At 36.7% G+C, this 25,466-nt stretch overlaps 1 protein-coding gene across 5 annotated transcripts in view; it reads left to right on the top strand.

Annotated features, from left to right (window-relative positions):
* The window catches only part of LOC117993806 (irregular chiasm C-roughest protein-like), a 97,950-nt gene that overhangs the window by 13,361 nt on the left and 59,123 nt on the right, over nt 1–25,466 (top strand). For 4 of the 5 annotated variants that reach the window (XM_034981670.2, XM_069507135.1, XM_069507132.1 and 1 more), the window contains exon 1: nt 19,524–19,647. The exons of the other annotated variant lie outside the window; for it this stretch is intronic. The gene's annotated coding sequence lies outside the window, so the exon portion shown is untranslated. Of the gene's footprint in view, nt 1–19,523; nt 19,648–25,466 lie in introns of those variants that run through there. 5 annotated transcript variants of the gene reach the window in all.

Below are 25,466 nucleotides of genomic sequence, written 5' to 3'. Positions count from 1 at the left end.
TCAGTTTAATGGCCGATGTGCTGAGGAGGAGTGGGATGTTTGAGGTTTACAGATTACACTATTTATCATTATAGTATTTTTACTAATTACCAAACAACCACCCGCGGCTTCTCTCAGCGAAAATAAAAACCCACTTAATTCTCTATCCCATAGGAATCTCGAAAAATCCAGCCTTATCCATTATTATACATACGGAACCCCTGTATAAAATTTCAGCGTTCTGTAGCTGTTTTTAACCAAGGATTTGGGCAGGGCGTTGATGCATGTGTCAGTCAGTGAGCGAATCAGGACTTTTCTTTTATTCGTAGCTTTAGTTTTTAAGTTCGCGTAAAAATTATAACCACTATTACCATCTTGCAAATGCAGCAACTGACTTTCAAAAAGTGTAATTTATAACCTATTTTGAACATACCATTTGATTTGATTTGACTTATAATATCTATTTGATGATGAAAAAACTAAATAATTAGTTTCATCCAAACGCTGTAAAAAGATCTTAAAAATTATCTGGTAATATCGCTATCTTTATCATATGACGCTACTCTTACGGTGATGTAACAAGAATAAAAGAGATAAACATATTAGGTATGTACATAATATGTTTATTGATCTCAATCTTATGTCTTTTGTATGTACTCAGAATACATAATGGGGGAGTTTTTTTGACGCTTGACGGAGGTTTGTTGCTCCAAGATCTTAACTCGATGTTTTAAACACATCAAAGTCGAAGTCAAGCCATCGATTTAACTTTAATAATAGAAAAGGTTTATAACCTGAGTAACTGGTCCACCCGTAATAGGTTGCAACGGACAGATGGTTCACGTCCAGTACAAAAACTGGTAGGTACATGTAGATTCGATACTTGTTTGGAATAATTAAAAAAACTGGCCAAGTGCGAGTCAGATTCGCGCAATGACACGATAAATCAAAAACTATTATGCCTTAAAATAAATAAAAATCTGTTTACGAATGTACAGACCGTAGTTATGATATCCCACTTGCTATAGTCATCTTACTTTGAAAGTTAAAAATAGCAATATTTGTTCATGAACACATTTTTTTTCCTTGTGATGTAGGTAATCACAAATTCACGGTTATTAGATTTTTCCCCGCATATCGTATAGGACCTACAAAGAAACAGACAGACAGACGGACGAATGGACGGACGGACGGACAGACAGAAAACAAAGTGATCCCTATAAGGGTTCCATTTTTCCTTTTGAGGTACGGAACCCTAAAAACTGGCACTGATGCTTCGATGCTAATACTTGTTTAGTGTAATTAATCCAAACTATGATCGGAATATTTTGTTTTATTTTTACTAAATAATTATATATTTTTATGTTTATTATGCTTTTAAAACTTAGTCTCTTGTAATTTGCTTATCCTAATCTTGTGTCATAAAGTAGCTTGTTTATTATACCTACCTAATTTATAAAATGACCAGCTTATGCTTGCGACTTCGTCCGTGTGAAGTACACAAATTTCGAACCCCTATTTTACCCCCCTGGGGATTGGATTTTCAAACATCCTTTTGTTAGCGGATATCTACGTCATAATAGCTATCTGCATGCCAAATTTCAGCCTGATCCATCAAGTAGCTTGAGCTATGCGTTGATAGATCAATCAGTTAGTCACCTTTTCCGTTTATATTTATGTAGAACATATTTTGTTAAAATTTAATTTGATAGGGTCTTAGACTGTATATAGTAATAAAAAAAATTAAGTGATTTTTTGTATAGCGGTAGTTTATGGGGCTAGAATTCATTAATTTTAAAAAATCATGATTTTTATATATACCTAGTATATTTTTAGCTGGATGCTATCAACGATTTTATTTTTATTTTGTTTGATCCGCGCAACTAGACTTCAATACAAAGATAATAACAAGATAAAAAAGGCCTTCTAGGAATGAAACACTCCCGGTCTATCGAGCACCTGTCACAAATTACTGTTCCAATGAAATGTGGCGGTGCCTTTACTTCGCGATGTTTCCCACGGGCGCGCAAATCGATTACGTCTTGTTCCAACTGTTGTCTCTCGCTTCACGCTTAGCAGCTCTCATTGTTAATTGTTGTTAAAGAATTTACTTGCTTAAATTTTATTTGGGGTTTTTTGCTGCTCAGACGTCGCGTTGGCCTCATATTCGGGAGGACAGGGTTCTTTTTTTGAATTACCTGATTGGGTATTTTACTACTTTTGAATTTGATAAATATTATTACTTTATTAAAAATAATGACGTACGCTGAAAAAAAAAATTAAAATCCAACGAAGATTTACAAAGTTACAGGCATTTTAATTTTGGAGTGGGAGGGTCTTCTATCCCTTTCTCGCAAAATGAAAATTTATATGAAACCGCACGAAGCTACTAGTAAGGTGTGACGTCAAAATGCTATATCGCTATCTCTGTCTAATCAGAAATATTTCAATGCTTATAACTTTTTTGTTATTTGATCGATTTAATTAGTTTTTTCAGTCGTTATTTTTATCGTAGTTTATAATAAAGTACTTAATAAAAAAATTGGAGTCAAATACCTAATTCAGATACAAGTTAGCCTTTGACTGCAATCTCACCTGGTGTTAAGTGACGATGCAGTGTAAGATGGAAGCGGGCTAACTTGGAATGGGTATGGTAGTCTTTATTAAACACACGTGACTTTGTCAGTAGAGTGGTAACTGGCCACGGCCGAAGCCTCCCACCAAACCAGACTGGAGAAAATTTAGCAATATGTAATTATAAAATTCCAAATTTCCCGTGCCGTTAAGTTAAAGTAAAGATTATTTTTATGTTAGCTCTTTTATGTAGGTAATAACTTTGCTTAAGTAAATATTTTTTTTTTTATATAGAGACGCAGAGCATTCTTGATACCACCATGGATGGTTCTGATATATTTTATTCTTATAACCACTCATAAATTAAACCTACGGGAATGGAACCTTTTTTACTAAGCTAAGCAAATCCGGTTCGCTAGCACCTGCCGTCTCGACTTCTCGAGAGAGCTTGGGAGGCTGCGTTAGATCTGTAGTCGATACTTATCTGACCACATAATAAAATGAGAATTTTGACTTCGCTATTATGTGTAGATATATCTGTTTGTTCTATTGTTTGAATGACAAAGTCGCATGGAAACAATCAGCTTTGCATTCAGCTGCCGACATGATTTGTCACATTAAGGCGAGTCACCGAGGCTAAGCGGAAAAAATAGGTTTGCTAGATCAAATGTTTTAGGTATTTACTATTAAATAATGGCCTTGCTAAAAATATACAATATACTAAAAGACATTCTCTAAAGAATGTGCTACTTTGATACACAATAGGAAGTACTTCACTCGATCAAATAAAATCTTGAAATAAGCCGAAATAAAAGTCTAAAACGAATTATTTAATACTAAAATTTCTGACTTGGCAAATAATTTTTGTATGGAAATATTTGTCTTTAAGTACTACAGAACCTGCTAAATTTTGGTTTTCAACAGGACTTCTACAATTTATTAAATTCAAATTTAACGTTTGAAACACATAACGTGACTCGCCTTAATATACGACCAGATAGAGAAGTTTGTATATTATTTTAGTACTAGCTGATACCCGTGAGTTTGTCAGCGTGGTTTTTTTTAAATACCTTGGAAACTCTGGTTTTTCGGGATAAAATGGGCTTTATGCCTCCAGTTATCCCTACAAACCAACAAACCAATAAACCAACAAAGAAACACACTTTCGCATTTATAATATGGGTTATATACACGGAACTATAAAAATAGAAAGATATGAGAACACTGGCGATAAGTTCGATGGATCCATTAATTAAATTAAATTAAATTAAATTATTAAATTAAATTAAATTAAATTTATTGGATATTATTACATATTAAATTACATATGAGGAACACAAAAAAAACAAACTAATAATACAGATAAAAAACAAGTAATAATTAAGTAGACCTAGGTCTAGTAGACGTATGAATGGGCAACCCCTGCACTAGTAAACACTGTATTACAGTGGGTTGCCTTCTCCATTTCTAAAAACTTGAATAAATGTTATTACAGTTTGGTGCGCTAAGGTCGGACATGTTATACCGGTGTCTATTACAAGTGATAGACAAATATTAATGCACGCATACTCATCTTCATCATCATCATGATCAACCTATCACCTCATAGGGCTCACTACATAGCACGGGTCTCCTCTCAGAGAGAAGGTTTTTGGCCATAGTCTAGCACGCTGGCCGATCGGAAGGCGGATGTCCTAAGCCTAACCACTTGGCTATCACAGCTATACTGAAAATATGGGTAGTGATGGGTGTAATTTTTTTTTTTTAAAGAATATTAGCCATGTTAAATGACTAATATTCCCCTTTGTAGGTACGACAATAGTGCAACGGGCGGGGTTTGAACCGTCGACCTTTCGGTTTTCAGTCCACTCCTATACCGGCTGAGCTATTGAGGCTCAATTTATTATTAGGTCAGATTATTTATAGTCAGTTCACAAACTAACACGAGCATGCAAAACAAAGTTAGTAGTTAGGTTGAAGAGTCAAAGAGATTAAGCTATATTAACACAGCTAAGTATCTTGGTAAACAGTAAACACGGTCGATCTACTTTGATCCAAATTGGATCGCTTTCAGGCAATTATTTCTTGCTGCGTATAAAAAATATAGGTCAAGTGTGAGTTGGGATTGCGCGCTAGGTGTTCTTTGTTCGTTAATCGTACCTACTACTATTTTAAATACTGTTGTAAGGCTTCTTTCGATTTTAGTGTAGAATTTAGTTTTTTAAATTTTTTAAAATATTTATTTGAATAACTGAGATGGGATTAACGGGAGTGGTGATTATCTAGTAGGTAGTTAAGAGCCCGTATGCCCGATTTTCGATTTTTAGGAACTATTGAAGCTTGTGTGTGCCCCGGATCGAACCTCCGAACATATAGGCTGTGTAACGTAACCAGAACGTTAGCGAAAACGAAAACAGGTGATAGTAGGTACTGATGATTACTGATAATAATGATACCACTAAAGAACGCGAAAAAATATATTCAAAAAATCCTACATTTTGTAAAAGTTCACGTTATATTGCAAATAAATCAATATTTGACTGACGCTAGATGTCAACGAACTTTGCGTAACTAGGCCACTCGGTGTCAATTCTGCGTCGTATCCGGGGTATCGACTCGAGTTTTGCACACTATATATTATATTTAAAATATTATCGTCGATTTAAACCAAGAGTTTCCTCACTGTAATTCACTCTGTCAATAGTAAAACAATGAGGTGTAGAATAACCGTCTGATACCTTTTTAATTTTTTTCTCTCAGAAGAAAAAATCCCTCCAGACTTGGTATTTTTTGTACAATTTAGTTTTATTTTATTTTATTTATTTTATTTATTAAACACACAATATAGATTATGACAATAATAACAAACTGAGTAGGTAATTCTATGCCAAGAATTATAAAACTATTATATATAATATCTCCGGGAGTCAGTCCGTGCACGCGTCGCGGTTAAGACTCCCTTTCAAAAAGGACCCCGGATGGGTTCGAAACTAGTCGGGCTAACGTCGACTAAACACGTGAGTAAAGCCGTGTGAGATATTATGTATAATGGAAATCACTCACGATAGCTTAAACGTTAAAATTATAAAACTAATTAATTTTCTTTCGTCAAAGGGACCCCTAAAAACAACGTGGGTCTTAGAAAAGGCAAGGCGCATATGTAAGGCTGCCCTGTGCTCCTTTACAACTAATAAGATTTTAGCGCAGGTAACGTGAATGGCTTCTTATTGGTATCGAGTTTTTATAGTGGCTTGTTTTATTTTGTTCTTTTGCTTATAAAAAGGTCTTACTTAATTATGACCACACCTGAGCCTTGGGGTTTGAGCATCGACATAATTATACTTATTTATATTTCATCAGCTAGTAAACTATATACTTTTACAAGTCCTTTTGAATCGTCAAAATACTGTACGGACCGCACTGGTTCGAAATTCCTACCGACAGGAATTAGTAAGAAACTCTGCGGTTGCTCTTTTAAAATAAGTATTCTTTTTACAATGATATTATGATATGTATAAGTAACTCGCTTGTGCCCGCGGCTTCGTCCGCGTGGACTACACAAATTTCAAACCCCTATTTCACCCCCTTAGGGGTTGAATTTTCTAAAATCCTTTCTTATCGACATAGTAGCGATCTGAATGCAAATTTCAGCCCGATCCGTCCAGTAGTTTGAGCTGTGCGTTGATAGATCAGTCAGTCAGTGAGTCAGTCAGTCTTTTCGTTTTATATATGTACTTAGATTATTATTGTAGCCCCACGTAAAGTCTGTTCACTAACATAGTGTCGCAACTTATATCTATTTATTATTTACTAGCTGCCCCGGCGAACTTCGTACCGCCTAACAGTAGATTCTTTTTCAGGATTTTTTTTAAATTTTTCTCTCCGTAAGAACCATCCCCGTACTTCAAGGAATATTATGAAAAAAGAATTAGCGAAATCGGTTCAGCTGTTCTCGAGATTTGCGATGAGCAACACATTTAGTGATTCATTTTTATATTATAGAGAAGATATTCGTATTTTATTACAATAACCATAAGAATAATATGGTATTCCATATTATTCTTAGAATAGTAAACATTTAGTTATCAAACGCAGTGAAAAATAACATAGTAAATGCAAAATGCGGGTGTAGCGACACGTCAGCGAACAGACTTTATTGCTGGAGCAAATTGTCAGTAAAAAGTGTGCTTCCAGCCTAAATAGCTTAATTTTTGTAACAAGAAAGCGGTATATTGTTGTGTAAAAACAAAATGGCAGCGGCCGCTCTTTGTTACACAATTTGCATAGATACGTAAGCCTGGCTCGAAGAAAAACATTATGAATAAAACATACGGGCGGGGAAACTGACATTGATGTCGTTAGGGTCACTTTTATGGGATATTATGTCGCTTCAGTTATTTATTATGTGTTAGTGTATTATTATATTATAACGTACAAACAGTTTTATAGAGCTTTCTCTATATAGTATAAAATAAAGTCGCTTCCCGCTGTCTGTATATATGAACGCGTAGATCTTGTAAACTACGCAACGGATTTTAATGCGGTTTTCACCAATAGATAGAGTGATTCGAGAGGAAGGTTTATAGCTATAGTTGAGTTCTCAAAAAATTAGAGATCCCTCGAGAAATTGAAATAATGTGAATTAGGTCGGAAAAAATCCTCTCATTTGAGAGTTTCCGATGCAAATACACCTCAATGACATTAGTTTCTACATTGCACCTATGCGAAGCCGGGGCGGGTCACTAGTATAAAAATAAATAATAGATGATGCTCACGAATTCGTCGGCGTGGAATCAGATTTTTTATCGTGGGAACTCTTTGATTTTCTGGAACAAAAGGTAGCCTGTGTCCATCTCCGGGATACAAGCTGTCTCTGTAAGATATTTCATGAAAATAGATTAAATCTCTGGGTCGTGTTAAGCTAGCAGATTGACAGATACACTTTCACATTTATAGTATTAATAGTATGGAATTAATATGGATTAGGATGGAAATCTTAATAACTCTACGGTCAGGGAGTGCATTGTAATGGAAAAGATCGTTGGTTCAAACATTACCTATTGCACAATGGACGTATAATACTGCTTCTAACACATTTTTTTAAAAATGTCATAGACAAATGATAAAAGTAATAATATTAAAATCTTATCAGAGACTATAATTAATAAATATATTGGTAAGCTTTTTTCAAGGTTTATGTCAAATATTGAAGAATCCGTTAGGCTTAATTTTTACTATGTATCACCAACGACATCCTTAATTTAGAATTTAGATAGTACCTACCTAATATGTGAATTAAACTATGTACCAGTACAAATTCTTTTTATTTTATTACCCAACATGTTTATGAATATTCCACAATGAAATTACGTTATTGTTACAACTGCGTTTTCGACACGTCATTAAACTAATTGTGTGATTGTAATTTATGTACATACATTAAAATAGATTTAGTGCAATAAGTATACATCATCAAGGAACAATTAAACTTAATTTTAGATGAGCCATGATTAGCATTCATCTGTCTAATTTAAAATTTAGATGATGCTTCATTCATGTTATCACATCCCTTCGTAAAAAGATACTATGGCATATTGATTAATTTGCACGGTTTTAGAAAAGCAGTTTTTGAATTATCGTCATAAAACATGGGAATTTTCAACTGATATTCCTAAAAGAGAATGATAGGTTAAGGCCAAGGTGTTTGTGAATTTTTATTTTGTTTCTACATAGCGAACTTTTTTAGAAACATTAATTTTCCAGATTCCCATTATTCAACCATTGTAATTAATTACTTAATTCATTTTAGACTCAATAGCTTTTACTATATTTCATCCTGCAAGGGTCATTATTTTTTGACGATAACTCTATTTTCTGCAGTTGATTGCCGTTTATTTTATTTATTTTTATTTTATTAGTTATGAAAACGCACACAGAATTACACACCAAAATCTATATGACGTATAAAAGGAAAAGCTGACTGATTGACTGGATGATCTATCAACGCACAGCTCAAAGTACTAGACGGATCGGGCTTTGGCACGCACATAGCTTTTATGACGCAGATATCCGTCGAAGAAAAGATTTTTAGAAATGGGGGGGTTTGGAAATATTTGCGCGGACGAATTCGCGGGCATTTAAGCGAGTCACGTATATTATGCCTTGAGTTCTTTAGGGCAGTTACACCAGTTTATAAAAAGGACGGCAGTAATTTTGTACAGCTAAAAAAAAAAAACTGCTCGACGCAATTAAGTCCCGTGTGTCGCCGCTCACGACATGCTATTTGCCTTCCTCGTTCGCGTAGAACGTGTAAAGTGCTACACACGTATACAATTTACATTTCGTAATATGCTTTATATTATATTTTGGGCATATTGCAGCTACGAAAAGCTTCGTTATGTTCTCTGTGCGTTATATTCCTCATTGATGAAAGTCGTGGCCTTTTCAATTAATCACAATATTATAAGGGTTCCGTACCTCAAAAGTAAAAACGGAACCCTTATAGGATCACTTTGTTGTCTGTCTGTCTGTCTGTCAAGAAACCTACAGGGTACTTCCCGTTGACCTAGAATTATGAAATTTTTCAGGTAAGTAGATCTTATAGCTGACATTCGGGGATAAATCTGAAAACCGTGAATTTGTTACATCACACAAAAAAAAAAAATTGTGGTCGTTAACTAATATGTATATAGTATTTTCAATTTTCTAAGTAAGATAACTAAATCAAGTGGGGTATCATATGAAAGGTCTTCACCTGTGCATTCTAAAACAGATTTTTATTTATTTTTATGTATCATAGTTTTTGAATTATCCTGCAAAATGTCGAAAAAATACGACTGTAGTACGGAACGCTCATTGCGCGAGCCTGACTCGCACTTGGCCGGTTTTTTATTATCATCATCAACCCATCGCAGGTACTGGCCATTTTAGGTAATTCCAAGATATTTTCCAATACATCTTAAATTACCAAAACCTCTATGTTTAGACTAGTTACGAACCTATAAAAAGTCGATCGGATTCCACAAACAAGTTTTATAATTAGCTGCTAGTTAATTTACGACGCTTCACTCTATGTTAAAAATAATGCTAAAAAATACCTGTTTTTGCTGTTTGTGCTAATATACCTACCTACTTATTTGATGGAAGATTGGATGAGTAGGTATACATCGATCGTTATTTTTAAATCGAATTAAGTACCTAAGTAGTGAGTGATGGGTTGTTCATAATGATGATGATAAACTAAATAAGTACCTAGGAGTAAGTAGCTTTAATTAAAAAAACCTGCCAAGTGCAAGTCGAACTCGAGCACCGACAAAGAGACCAAATAACACAATTGTTAATGTTGTATTTATCTAAATATATAAAAGGAAAAGGGGACTGACTAACTGACTGACTGACTGACTGATCTATCAACGCACAGCTCAAATTACTGGACGGATCGGGCTGAAATTTAGAATGCAGTAGCTATTATGACGTAGGCATCCTCTAAGAAAGGATTTCGGCCCCTAAGGGGGTGAAATAGGGGTTTCAAATTGGTGTAGTCCACGTGGACGAAGTTGCGAGCATAAGCTAGTTTTGTTCTAAAATACAGTCTGCTTTATTCACATATCGCGCGTTATTAATGCATCCGTTTAAACAACTCTTTTTTCCCGACCGATCCAGCTTCCCAGTCCCACAGATGTGGCCTTAAGGCATATTTACTCGACAATAAATTACGGTTATTTAAATACAACATAATCATTTACGAAATAAATAATTCATTGTATTATTTATTTTCGGTATTTTTGGTTCTGCTTTATTTTACATTCAATTTAATTTTAATAAATGAATGGTTTGGTTTGTTTATTTTCTCATCTATTATTTACTTAATATACAAATTGAGCCTCGATAGCTCAATAGTTAAAGGAGGGGACTGAAAACCGAAAGGTCGCCGGTTCAAATCTCACCCGTTGCACTATTGTCGTACCTACTCCTAGCACAAGCTTTACGCTTAATTGGAGGGGAAAGGGGAATATTAGTCAGCAATTAACTTGGCCGATATTCTTTAAAAAAAATGCGAAAGCTTATCTGTCTGTTAAAGAGAAAGAGCCAGTACGTGCCAGACCTTCGTTATTTTTTATAAAAGCTGAAAGTTTCTCCCCGCAATGAGTTTTTCGTGAGCTACTCACAAATTAGTCATTATTTTGACTAAATTCTTAAACTGGACACTTTCAAGTAAATATTTTTATATAAACCTGTGAAGATTATATTGCTAGGGGCGAAATTAGAATGCCATAAGTCTACTTTGTCGCATTAGTTTACAAATTGTGAAAAATCAAATTAAATTTGAATTTTGCGGGCAGACCCGTGTCTTGGGCCTTAAAGCAAGATTATATTGAATGCGCATCCCTAACTTTGTTTTGCTTTCAAAAAGCTCTACCTTATACAAGTCATGATACGTAAGGAATTCACCCAAGATGGTGGTCAAGTGATGTCTACATGCCAATTAATCTTATTATGGGTTGTCAGTCGTTATAATCGATGTACATGGCATGGACTTGCTTAGCCAAGAGAAACCACAAGCGTAAAACAAGTAGTCTTAATGCAGTAGTTGAGCTTTTTTATTCTAGCTGGAGTCTAGACATCAGTCAAAGATCTAGGTACTCATTTAATTCTACAGGGTTAATTTAAAAATAATAATAACCTCAGGGTAACTTCTCTATTTATAATATTGAAATATTAATATAAGAGGTATATAAGTCCTCTAATAACTAAGTCGGGGGTTCATATTATGTGCCTGGGATACCCCTGACCCCCAACCTCCGTACAGGAAGCTAGCCTTAGACGGTAATACTAATAAATTAATCACTATACCCAATTATAACTGTGAAATTGTGTTGGCCTTCAATCACGTCGCAACGGAGCAATGGGATCGACGTGTTTTTTTTGCATGGATATAGTTAAAGACCTGGAAAGTGACAACGGCTACTTTTTATCCCAAAATATCAAAGAGTACCCACGGGATTTTTTAAAAACCAAATCCACGCGAATGAAGCCGCGGGCATCAGCTAGTCTATATATATAAAAGGAAAAGGTGACTGACTGACTGACTGACTGACTGACTGACTGCCTGACTGACTGACTGACTGACTGACTGATCTATCAATGCACAGCTCAAACTACTGGACGGATCGGGCTGAAATTTGGCATGCAGATAGCTATTATGACGTAGGCATCCGCTAAGAAAGGATTTTTGAAAATTCAACTCCTAAGGGGGTTAAATAGGGGTTTGAAATTTTGTAGTCCACGCGGACGAAGTCGCGAACATAAACTAGTAGGTACATAAAATTAAATTTAAATCGTTCACGCTACCTCATGTAATTTGAGTCGCACCAATAAAATTCAATATCTACCAAAAACCAAACAAACCAAAAGTATTAATATAAATTAATTACCACAAAGTTGTTCTGTATGAATAAATTAAGCAATTACCGATCTTAAACTTATTAATATAAAACGCCTATATCGATTTAAAGTAGGCTTTATACAATATTTTTCATTAATATCTATCTACTATCAATTATTTAAAGAAACATTTTATTTTAAACGAGTATGTGTTCTAAAGCCGTGTTCACACCGAGCGCATTAGCTAATTGGGTATTTGACTACAACAAAAATAAATTATTACTCAGTGATTATTAATTAGAGGGTCTTCCAAAATACGTAAAATCCACGTCCTTTGTTAGTTTTAAGTGTAATAACCATTTTAAATGATCGATTCTAGATCGAGAACTAAAAAAGTACGTCATTATGATGTGACGTCACATTTCAATATTTCATAGAATATCGCATACTAAGTGTGGGTTTTGATGGTTTTGACATTTGATAAAAAGTTACCGATTTGACTAGTTGTCAAATACCGTGTTTGGCAGCTCCTCGCGAGCCGATTGTTTCATAAGTTGACTCGCAAAGCGTGCGTGCCTCAATCAAAATAAAATTGTGCCTTGGCAATGAATAACCTGCTCAAAGGTAAAGGTGCTTGTTCCGTATGAACTTTAGGTTGGTTTTAGCTTGTAAATCAGTTGCAAGGTAATTCAACATGATTAACGGTCATCGTTTTCAGTCGCGTTTGTAAAGCTTGGTTCTAGTAGCGCTTGGGTTTTATGCAATTAAATTATGCGTACTCTTGAGGTTGAATTCTCTCGTACGCTTGGTGTGAACACAGCTTTTGGCGTTATCCAATTCTTGGGATTTAGTGAGATATTAAGATAAAACCTACAATGTGTTCCCAGATTGTTTTTAAATAACAGGTTGGTCGGTATCTTATCTAATGGGGCATTTGGCCAGAACACCGGTCAATGTATTTGAATATCTTTACCTGAGTGTATACCTATCTATCTGTAAAATGTCAATCCATTTGACGATCGACTTACAAATTCAATTAGAATAACAATATTACCAAAAACCGGCCAAGTGCGAGTCAGGCTCGCACAATTAGATAATTCAAAAACTATGATGCATAAAAATAAATAAAAATCTGTTTTAGAATGTACAGGTGAAGACCTTTCATATGATACCCCACTTGATATAGTCACTCACTTCGAAAGTTGAAAATACTAATTATTAGTTCATGACCACAATTTAATTTTTTTGTGTGATCTAACCCTAAATTCACGGTTTTCAGATTTTTCCCCAAATGTCAGCTATAAGATCTACCTACCTGCCTATGATTCTAGGTCAACGGGAAGTACCCTGTAGGTTTCTTGACAGACAGACAGACAACAAAGTGATCCTATAAGGGTTCCGTTTTTCCTTTTGAGGTACCTACGGAGCCCTAAAAAAGGATTACAAGTTGAAATAAAAAACACTCAATTTTTTATTAGGGTTCCGTACCTCAAAAGGATATACGGAACCCTTATAGGATCACTTTGTTGTTGTTGATAAAATATTTGAGTCAAAAATGGCAAATTTACAATCGAGAAAACTCGAAAACATCGAATGAGACCTCGAACCAATAGTAATACCGCGTGCGCGCAGACTAGTTTATGCCGTATCATTCTGTACAAATACTACCAGTAGGTAGGTACGTAGTTGTAAATAAAAGCACTCAACATAATGTCTGCTTCTATTTCAGTTCCCCCAACTAAGCCCGTCTGAACTTGCAGTCTGATTCAGCAGCTGTTCAAATATGTATCTTAGTTTAATCTATGCGATGCTTACTCTGTGTAAATATACTCGCTAAACACTCATTTCAAACCCCGACTTTGCTCGCGTTTTCACAGTCCAATTTTCATCAAGGTTGATGTAGCAAAGTTGATGTATTTGTCTGTAGGTAATAAAACACAAACATGTTTCTACTTGTGTCCGTTATAATCTTTGAAACCATCCAACCGATGCGCTCCATACCGGTTTCATCAGAAAGGCAATAATGCGAAAATAGTTAAACCTTGCAGCAGCGGTTCACATAACAATAGTTGAGTTTACTGGCTATCATGCTCACTCTGATTTTGATTTGAATAAATTAGATAAATAAACAAAAAATACAAAATGTTCAAAACTCAAATCAAAAAAATATTTATTCAAAACTTCACAATATATTATTCGTATTTTAATTTATCCCTCTTTCGAGAGAAAACAAATTGAATAGCGACAAATTTAGATCATAAACCACCAGAATTAAATGCTTTGCCGGAATGCTTTCAAAGGGATAAAACTAGACTAGATGTCAAGGGTGAGTCAGGCTGTGTAAAAGGTAGGTTTCCTTACATCTATTTTTTCATAACTGTACCCACTTAGTTTAAAATAAAATATATTTTTATTCAAGTAAACTTTACAAGTGCATTTGAATCGTCAACTAGTTAAATTTACCGCTAGTTCGGAATGCAGTTCCTGAGATTTTTTCACTCTAAAGAGGGATACATTAAATTACGAACAAATTGTGAAGTTTTGAATATTTATTTTTTGGTTTGAGTTTTGAACGTATATTTTTTGTTCATGTAAATGAGAAACGAAGTCCCACTCGAGAGAATAGTTAGCAAAATACTTTAAAAATTTCACATTTGAAAATGGCGTCATGCAGCCGCCATATTGATTTTGTTTCAAAAAAATTATAGTCATTACGGCTTGGAATGATATAAAGATTCTATTGATACCCCATACATCCAAATCTTGAAAAGATTTTAAAAGGTTATGGCGGAATTAAGAAATTCACATATTATATTTATGCATGTACAATGTACATACACTGGACTCTAAAGATATTAGGCTCCATTTTTGGGTAGTCGCAAACCCTTCTATTCTATTAGACTACAGAACCCTAAAAACCACGTGTTCACATATTTAGATATCTTATATATAAACCACTAATCAAAATACAACCTTGTTTTCTGTGCAATAGAGTAGTATTCCGAACACAGTAGGTAAAGGAAATGAAATTTGCACCATATTGGTACAATTTATAGAGTTAGTTTTTCCGTGAAACCTCGGTGTCATTTGGATAAATTAAAAAAAAAAGTATATTCCGCACCACTGCAGGCAAATTTAGACCGAGGCCACTAAAGTGGCGGATGCATTGCTTGATTTAGAAGAAAATGTTCATTCAAATAAAGTGATTTTCAAATTGTTTGTCGAATTCAATCTATATTTTCCAACATATAAAATTCTTTTGTTTATAATGCCTTTATTTTTATATTTTAAGAAACGTATGAGAAAAATTTCGGCGTAGAACTAAACGACGTTCTATTAAAGTCTGGACGAGAATGCAGCTCTCGTCATCGTCTTGAAAAACAGTAGAAATATTGAATTACTTTCAAATTCGAATCTTGACCCAAACAGCCCACTGCGCAGTACTTTTACTCTAGAGTTCGGCGCTAAAACTCTAGTTGCAAAAAAAATTGAAATCCACGACTTCATCCGCGTGGATATAGGTTTTTTAATCCTGCGGGAATTCTTTGATGATTCGGGATAAAAGTAGCCTATGTGCTAAGTCAGAGTAAAAGCTATTTTCCTTTCCAAACAGCCAAATCCGTCCGGTAGTTTTTGCGTGTAAGAGTAACATACACACACATACAAACTTTCTCCTTCATAATATTAGTGTGATCAGAGTTTTTTGCGGCCAGCAACACGTAATTAGCGAATACTCAGAATAGAGGTGGTTTATTAACTAGCTCGCTTTCTCTGGACATTTACAAAGAGGAGCCCAATTTTCATTTCCAATATTAGTTTTGGAAGGAAGAATTGAAGGCAAAAGGGCTCCAGGTCGCCAAAAACGCAAATGGTTGAACGATATAAGGGGGTGGACAGGGCTTAGTTACCCAAAGTTAAAAGAGGCGGCTTTAAATAGAGAATGCTTTTTGCATGATGACCTCCAAACTTCGTTTCGAAGAAGGCACGTGATGATGATGATGATGATTAATTACCTCTACTACAGAACTAGACAAAGAAGAGCTTCTCGACCGCCCTTTTCGTAGCTCCTACGTTAACGGGACGTCGAAACGAAAGCATGCAAAAAGTGAGGGCAGACGTTCGCACACCTTTTTGCCTTTTTTAAGACTGAATTTCCAGAATTAAAATAGACAGTAGTGTATTTTTGCACATTTTTCGGTCACTTTGTTTTAGTTTCCCTTTGTAGTGATAATATTATTTTCTGCTTCGGATTTCGAGTTAATTATACACGGACTTTAACGTAAAAGAGAATTTTTAATACGTAACATCCTCTTCAGGATGAGAGTACTTTATTCGTACTAGTTACTATTATATTACTATAGTAACTATACTATAAGCTAGCTGATGCCCGCGACTTCGTTCACGTGGATTTAAGTTTTTAAAATTCCCGAGGGAATTCTTTGATTTTCCGGGATAAAAAGTAGCCAATGTCACTCTCCAGGTCTTTATAGGCTGATTTTTTTCAAGGGTATAGATACCCTTGAAAAAAATCAGGTCGATCCGTCGCTCTATTGCGACGTGATTGAAGGACAAACTAACAAACGCGGACGAAGTCGCGGGTATCAGCTAGCTTATAATATAGGTACTGATATTATAGCGGTTCTATAAATACATATTCAGTGAAAAGTTCAACTCTCTACCTATAAAGGTTTATCAGATACAGCTTGCTGACAGACGAATGAACGGACGGACGGACAGTGGAAGCTTATTAATAGGGTCCCGTTGGCACTCTTTGGGCCTCGCACCCCCAGACGGAGCTTCGCGCTCGCCATCCCTCCCGGTGACGCTGTAGCGGCCAGTAGGGCCTACGCAGCATAGTCAATCCGTAACAACAAACCACACACTCTTTGGGTACGGAACCGTAAAAATCATTTATCTCTTATCGGATGAGATCATAGTCAAGCTGAAAAAAACTATTTCATAATCTTTCATACATGTGAAAACATGTTGATATGATTCACTATGCGCTGAAATTTTTTACGTACGTTGACTCATGTACGCGGGAACGTATGTAAATTATAACGAGTAAATTCCGCTTACAATTACATAAAGCCCGCTCTTCACTCATAAGTAATTCGCCACCTTAAACTTTGCCCCCGATTTGCGCGGGTCTATTATAGTACGCGACAGGTTGAGACGGCAATTGGGGTATGATGCGGGGGGACGCGGACGTCTCGAACATCCACACGTCACTCGCGCTCGCCAGCTCTCAATAAAGTCCGCGATAGCATATTATGTATATCTATCTTTTACGGTAGGCGCACAATCATTTTTATGATTTTGAAATATGGTCTAAAACAAAGCTTTACTTTCGAAGGTGTTTTTACTATTGTAGTATTAATCCTTACCAAAATGAAATTGTTCATTATCTCAAGTATTTAATTTAGACCCAAATTGCCCTTTGTATCATTTGATTTAGAATAATATCTTAGGAGATATCGCGAAATTAAAATAATGGCGTCGGCCGGCAGTCCGGCAGGGACAGGAGTGTAGAAGGCAGATAGAGAGGCGTGGGGACGCAACGAATCGACGTGATTTTTGCGTGGATATAAAGACGTGGAGAGTGACAATATAGGCTACTTTTATGCCGGAAAATCAAAGAGTACCCACGGGATTTTCAAAAACCTAAATCTACGCGGACGAAGTCGCGGGTATCAGCTTGTAATATCATAAGTGGCACAAGCTTTTCTCCTCTATGAAATAAATAAATTCAAATGTTGTATAGAAGCAGGCGCTACTTTTCTGGACATGAAACTGAAAATTAGTGTGAGTCGAAAAGCGAACGAAACGATTAAACAACATTATTTCTTAATGTACCTACCGCTCAAGTTTTAAAAATTATATACCACTCAAAGAATTTTCGAAATCGAATAATTAGTTTTAGAGATCACTTCTTACATCCACACTTCAAACTTTACGTCTTTCTAATATTAGTAGCGATTTTTACACTTCTAAATTCTTTGACAAACCGCTTAATCTCTCGTCAAACCTAAATGTGTATAATAATCATAAATACTCTTAAATAAATCATATTTATTACTGATTCGAATTAATTTCCTTTTACTTCACCGGCTACTATCACATACACATAAATTATACTTATCTCAACTTACTGTCGTCGAATGTTTAAAACCATTAAAAAACTGTTTAGAGTTTATAGAACATCAGTTTTATGGTTATTTTACCGTTTATAAATTAAAAGAGGCAGAAAGATTAGAGGGTCTGGTTAAGAAATCAATAGTCTCAACTCTCAAGTCAGGAGGTAACTGGATGGATGGCCGAACTTTGAATCCATACTAATATTATAAATGCGAAAGTGTGTCTGTCTGTCTGTCTGTCTGTCTGTCTGCCTGCTAGCCTTTCACGGCCCATCCGTTCAACCGATTTTGACAAAATTTGGTACTACAGATATAGCTTGCATCCCGGGGAAGGAAGGACATAGGCACAGTATGATAGATAACATTACCGTGACATAGGCTACTTTTTATCCCGGAAAATCAAAGAATTCCCTCGGGATTTTTAAAAACCTAAATCCACGCGGATGAACTCGTGGGCATCATCCCTTCATCATCATCTATATGTATTTTGTTACCGTTACTCACGTATCATCATGATCAACCCATCGCCGGGTCACTACAAAGCACGGGACTCCTCTCAGAGTGAGAAGAGTTTGGCCTTAGTCTACCACGCTGGCCATGTGCGGATTGGTAGACTTCACACACCTTTGAGAACATTATGGAGAACTCTCAAGCATGCAGGTTTCCTCTCGATATTTTCCTTCACCGTTGAAGCAAGTGATATTTAATACCAGCCATCTTGACCTGTCGCGAACTATGGGTACTTACCTCTTCATTTTTGCCCGGAAGCCCAAATACCAATTATTGTTGTAACTTGAATAATGACGGACTTTCCTCAGAGTTTTGACTTTGAAAATATTTTTTTCTATTAGCTTATTTTTCGACCAGTATAAAGAAGGTCTATCGGTTTAACGTGGTCCCAAGGTGCGGGAATGGCGACCATGCACCGGGAGACGCAGTGTTGGAAGACCCCACACTAGATGGACGGACGATATCAGCCGAGTCGCAGGGAGTCGCTGGATTCAGGCGGCGCAAGACCGTGGCGTGTGGAAGTCCCTACAAGAGACCTATGTCCAGCAGTGGACATCTATCGGTTGTTGATGATGATGATGATGATAATAAAAAAGGTTAGGGACAGGGTATATCATGTACATGGGCAGTGGCGTGCAGGTCATAGAGGCATAAATGCACTGCTTACCCCAGTTGAATAGCTCAATGCATATTTTTCATAATGACCTGCCAGTAAACAGGCTCCTACTTAACTAGTGCCTACCCTGGCTTCAAACCCTGTGCACGCCACTGTACATGGGAGACACATGGTTATTTTTAACCACCAAAGATCACTTAGTCCACCCTTGCGGCGGAAACGGTCCACGTGGTTCGAGACATCCATTGCTGAAAACGAACTTACATTCAGGGGGCGTATTCTAAAAATAATACGCATCAGAATAATCTAAATGTACCGCCAGTCGGGTTAGTCACGCCGCGAGGCCGGCTCGCCGTGCCCCAAAACGAAGCTTTTGTTACAAAATATGATCGAAAGTGTACATTAAAATTACACGGTGACATTTTTTACGAACGATCACGGAATAAGGTAAGCAATAAGTTGCTAGTTGATTTCCTATTTTTTCTTTGTTGAGTTTTTATTTTTGTATTTAGTTGCGGAACGATTAACGTTTTTTTGTTGAGTTATTATATTCTATTCTAGTTGAGTTTTATTTTTGTTTTTTGGGGCACGATTTGAAATGAATAGTGTTGTGTTGCCAAGATGAAAATGGTGAAATATAGAGTTAACATATTTCTAAAAATTATCAATTCATCATGGGTTTTTATGGTAGAGGAAAACATCGTTAAGAATCTGCCATATCTCGAGATACATTGTTGAAATAGTAACACGCAAACCCACTTTGTTGGTCCATAAGCTGATTTGCAACTTCATACGCGTTGATATGATTTAGGTTTTTAAAATCCCGTAGGAATTCTTTGATTTTCCGCCATAAGAAGTACCCTATGTCACTCTCCAGGTCTTTAACTATATCCATGCAAAAGGTCACACCGATTCGTTGCTCCATTCCAGCGTTATTGAAGGACAAACCAACAAACAAACACACTTTCGCATTTATAATTATGGGTAGTGATATCCCTCCCTTCTGAGGAGGCTATTGCCTCATCATCATTGATGGCCACGGATCTCCTCCCAAGATGAAAAGAGTTCAGGCCATAGTCCACCACGCTGGCCAAGTGGAGATTGGCAGACTTCACACATCATGTTTGAGAACATTATGAAGAACTCTTAGGCATGCAGGTTTCCTCACGAAGTTTTCCTTCACCGTTAAAGCAAGTGATACTTAATTGCTTAAAACGCACATAACTCCAAAAAGTTAGAGTGCATACCCGGGATCAAACCGCTGACCCCCCGAATAGAATAGTTGGTGAAATGTCTCGTAAAAAAAAAAAATTGTTGGGGCCATGGCCCCAAGGTCTCCACGGCAAGCGGAAAAAAAATTTTACTCTCCATAAGAGAGGCATACTTGCGCCGCTTGCCGTTTTCAGCTGTTTCTGCTGCGGCTCCCGGTCTTGATGCTGTCTCCCTGATATGACACGGGGCCAATGTGTCAACGCACGTTGCGTCACACATTAGCGCCCGTCCCCGTTTCCAAGGGATCAGCGTCAATCCATCAGGTCTCTTGCCATCATCCCGACTAACACCAGTCTTTGCAAACACCAGTGTCGATTTTTATCTAGTGCTTTGGTCTAAAAGTGTGGTGTAAAATGTTCACTTTTCATTAAGTCGAAATAAAAATAAATAAAAAATCCCTGCCGGTTCAATGAGCGAAGGAACGTCTATGGTAGCAAGTGTCCTAGAGTCTCAACCTGTCATAAGGGCCTATTTGGCCTAGAAAGACAATATTTCGATTTTAATATCTACGTCATGATGAGGTAAAGCTCGGTCAAAGCCATAACGTGTGGAATTTAAAACGACGGTGAGTCAATTATCTATATACAACCGGAACGCTGAATCGTTTGTTTGTGTTTTTGTTACGCATTATATCATCATGAATAACCCATCGCCGGCTCACTACAGAGCACGGGCCCCCTCTCAGAGTGAGAAGGGTTTTGGCCATAGTCTACCACGCTGGCCAAGTGCGGATTGGCAGACTACACACACCTTTGAGAACATTATGGAGAACTCTCAGGCATGCAGGTTTCCTCACGATGTTTTCCTTCACCGTTAAAGCAAGTGATATTTAAATTTAGGCATATGCGGTAGGTATAAGTCTCGCAAATTGCTAATGCGCGTGGCCGCCTTTTAGTGACGTCGGCACTAGACTGAAGTTTCGAGCTGAGCTTCGAAGATCGATCGAAGCCGTATAGTTTTATTTTGGCTGACGTCGAAATGACGTCATTTCGATGTTAATGAGACATGGTTCCAGCGCAATAGCAATTTGCGGGACTTATACGAGACTTCTTGACATACGAAAATCTTCATCTAAACTGGAAAACTTATCCATATAAGAACCTTTTTTTATATTCCGATACAAGTTAGCCCTTGATTGCAATCTCATCTGGTGGTAAGTGATGATGCAGTCTATGATGGGAACGGGCTAATCTGTTAAGGGTATAGCAGTTTTTATTAAACCCACGCCCCCTTTGGTTTCTACACGGCATCGTACCGGAACGCTAAATCGCTTGGCGGCACGGCTTTGCCGGTAAGGTGGTAACTAGCCACAGCCAAAGCCTCTCACCAGACCAAACCAGAAATTTAGAAATTAAAAAATGCCAAACCCCTGCCGGGCATCGAACCTGGGACCTCCCACTAATAACCCATTGCTTACCACTGCGCCAGGGAGGTCAATAGTGACAATAGAAATACACATTCTGTGAAAATTTCAGCTCTCTTCCTATTACGGTTCATGAGATACCTACAGCCCGCTGACAGACAGGCGCGGGCGGACGGATGGACGGACGGAGGCTCAGTAATAGGCTCCCGTTGGCACTCTTCGGATACGCAACCCTAAAAAACTAACTTCTCAACCAAGATATTCAGTATATTTTTATAATTTTTATAGTGTTTTACCTACACTTCACTGCCGGTCCGCAATTTTGGATATCAGTAGGTACCCTTATTATAAATATTTCTTGCTGGTTCTTCTCGGGAGGAAAGGCATTCCGAACCAGTGGTAGATGCATCCGACTATTCGAAAGTACTTGTAAAAGTTTATTCGAATAAAAAAGATTTTTTTTTTTTTTTTTTTTTAATGCGAAAGTGTGTTTGTTTGTTGGATTGTTGGTTTGTCCTTCAATCACGTCGCAACGGTGCAACGGATTGACGTGATTTTTTGCATGGGTATAGATAAAGACCTGGAGAGTGACATTTCCCAAGGGTTTTCAAAATACATAATTCCACGCGGACGAAGTCGCGGGCATCAGCTAGTGTATTTATAATTAAAATTATCAAAATCTTCAGGATTTGAAGAGATTACAGTCAGTCAGTTATCGGGTTCAACGGTCTTACAAATATAGCAGAGAATGGGAAACAAAATTAAAACGAAGCAAAGAAATGCCGGCGTCTATTCTCTAACTCAGCCCTAATGTGTTCGAAGTATTTAAAAGAAAAGGCCATTAACTTATTTCCTGAATGAATTTTACTTTAAAGAACTTAAGTGATATTGTGAGATGGTATGGTATACATCTATAGTATACATATAAGCTGTGATAGCCTTGTGGTTAGGACGTCCGCCTTCTAATCGGAGGTCGGGGTTTCGATCCCGGGCACGTACCTCTAACTTTTCGGAGTTATGTGCGTTTTAATTAATTAAATAGGTATCACTTGCTTTAACGGTGAAGGAAAACATCGTGAGGAAACCTGCATGTCTGAGAGTTCTCCATAATGTTCTCAAAGGTGTGTGAAGTCTACCAATCCGCACATGGCCAGCGTGGTAGACTATGGTCAAACCCTTCTCACTCTGAGAGGAGACCCACGCTCTGTAGTGAGCCGGTGATGGGTTGATCATGATGATGATGATGATGATGATGATGATATACATATTACAACAATAAAAATTAAAACAATACAAACATTGAGTTGCTCTTGGATTGGAACTATCTTAGACATAACTAACTGACCCGCCCGTATTCGCAAGTAAAATAATAAATGATGGTGATTTTTAGAGTTCCGTACCTCAAAAGGAAAAACGTAACCCTTATAGGATCACTTTGTTGTTGTCTTGCAGTACGGAACCCTCGTTGCGCGAGCCTGACTCGCACTTGACCGGTTTTTTATTTAATTTTATTTATTTAAATTCGTAATCAACAGCTTTTCACAAAAATATTTTATAGTGTTTAGGACCTAGGTGTTACATAAACGGAGTAACGAGGAGTTGCTGGTCCCTTGTGCTCCATCATCAACGGTAAGATGGAACTTCGTGAGGTTTTTTGTCGGCAGTAGTCCGACATAACCATTGTGCTCCGTGGCCGTATCCATTATGGATTTCCTCACGAAAAAAGTTGTTACATAAAGCCTGATGAGATTAGTAAAATTTTAATGAAAAAAATATATACTAGACTTAGAAAATAGATTAAGTATACCTAATTTATAACAGTGTATAATATGATGTTTGTGTGTTTGTTATTGTGTTTAAATTGCTGAAAATGTTAACAAGTTTAAGGTCAGATGTTAATTATTCTTCCGTGGAAAAGTAACAAATGCCCGATAGCGCGTATTATTATGTTGTTTTCCCGATAATGATGGTAAGAGAAATACTTGTTTACTTCGAAAATATTCCGCTATTAACTTTCTTATATCAATTTTAATTAGAATCATTTCAATGTTATATTATTTGTTTTACGAATTAGTATTTAGAAAATTAGTATTTAGCAATAGGTATACAACTAGTAATTATAGACTAGAATGAAAACAAGCCTAGTGGTTAGGACGTTTGCCTCCTATACCGGAGGTCAAGATTTAAATCCCGGGCTCTACCTCTAACTTTTCAGAGTTATGTGCGTTTTAAGCCAAAAAAAAAAAAATATTATCTTCTTTAATGGCGAAGGAAAACATTGTGAGCAAACCTACATGCCTGACAGTTCTCCATCAAAGGTGTGTATATTCTGCCAATCTGCATTTGGACAGCATGATGGGCTACGGCCAAACCCTTCTGAGACTGAGAGGAAACGTGTGCTCAGTAGTGAGACGCAACCGTCTGACGATGACTCATCCCGTAATATTGACAAAAGAACTAGGTACATAAAATCTTTTTCTCAATTATTTTTCTAACCAGAAATCGAATCCAGGAACTTTGCTACCAAAGTTAATACATCCCTGTTACAGCCGTAATCAGAGTAGCTTAATCGTTACTTAAGTTTAGTTAAAACGAGACAGTTCTGTCTCGTTTTAACTCAATCTTAAGTAACGATTAGCGACTCTGAGTACGGCTGTTAGAGAGTTAGAGAGGTGTTTAAAACGTGTTTTTCATAGAATTGATTAGCACAAGTGGGGCACAGTTCTGTCACCCGACACGTTTTGCGATAGGGGACCACACGAATTGTGACACAAACATTAATTTTGTGGGCGTCGAACAAATTGAGGTGATCTATGCGATAATTAATATGGTGCGATAATTTTACGCGCGATTACATAATAATATCATTTTGTGTTTATTTAATGATATTTATTAATTATTTTAGTTCAGTTAACTAAAATGTTACGTGTACGGTAAAATATTTGGGGATATTTCAATGCCAATTAATTGGATATTTGATATAGCTTATTAATGATATTAATTATTATTTAATTTGTATGTTTGGCTGTCGAGTTAATAACAATGTCAGAGCCTCAATAGCTCAATGGGTACAGGAGTGGACTGAAAACCGAAAGGTCGACGGTTCAAACCCCGCCCGTTGCACTATTGTCGTACCTACTCCTAGCTCAAGCTTTACGCTTAGTTGGAGAGGAAAGGGGAATATTAGTCATTTAACATGGCTAATATTCTTTAAAAAAAATGTAGATGCACAGTACATTGTACATACAAACATACATGTATGCTTATGTTATACATACTTAGTAGGTAGGATATTTAACTTTCTTTCATTTTAACGTTTTTGCGTTAACGATTTTGCGGCACCAATCACGAACAAAATTATCATGTACTAGCTTATTCCCGCGACTTCGTCCGCGTGGACTACGCGAATATCAAACCCCTATTTCACCACCTTAGGGGTTGAATTTTCAAAAATCCTTTCTTAGCGGATGCCTACGTCATAATAGCTATCTGCATGCCAAATTTCAGCCCGATCCGTCCAGTAGTTTGAGCTGTGCGTTGATAGATGAGTCAGTCAGTCACCTTTTCCTTTTATATATTTAGATTCGATTGAATTTGGTTTGTCATTTGAAAACATGTTTGTGATTTGTTG

Source organism: Maniola hyperantus, chromosome 25 (assembly GCF_902806685.2).
Source record: "Maniola hyperantus chromosome 25, iAphHyp1.2, whole genome shotgun sequence".
Taxonomy (NCBI): domain Eukaryota; kingdom Metazoa; phylum Arthropoda; class Insecta; order Lepidoptera; family Nymphalidae; genus Maniola; species Maniola hyperantus.
The sequence above is the reverse complement of the archived record's forward strand: the minus strand, read 5'-3'. Positions and strand labels throughout refer to the sequence as shown.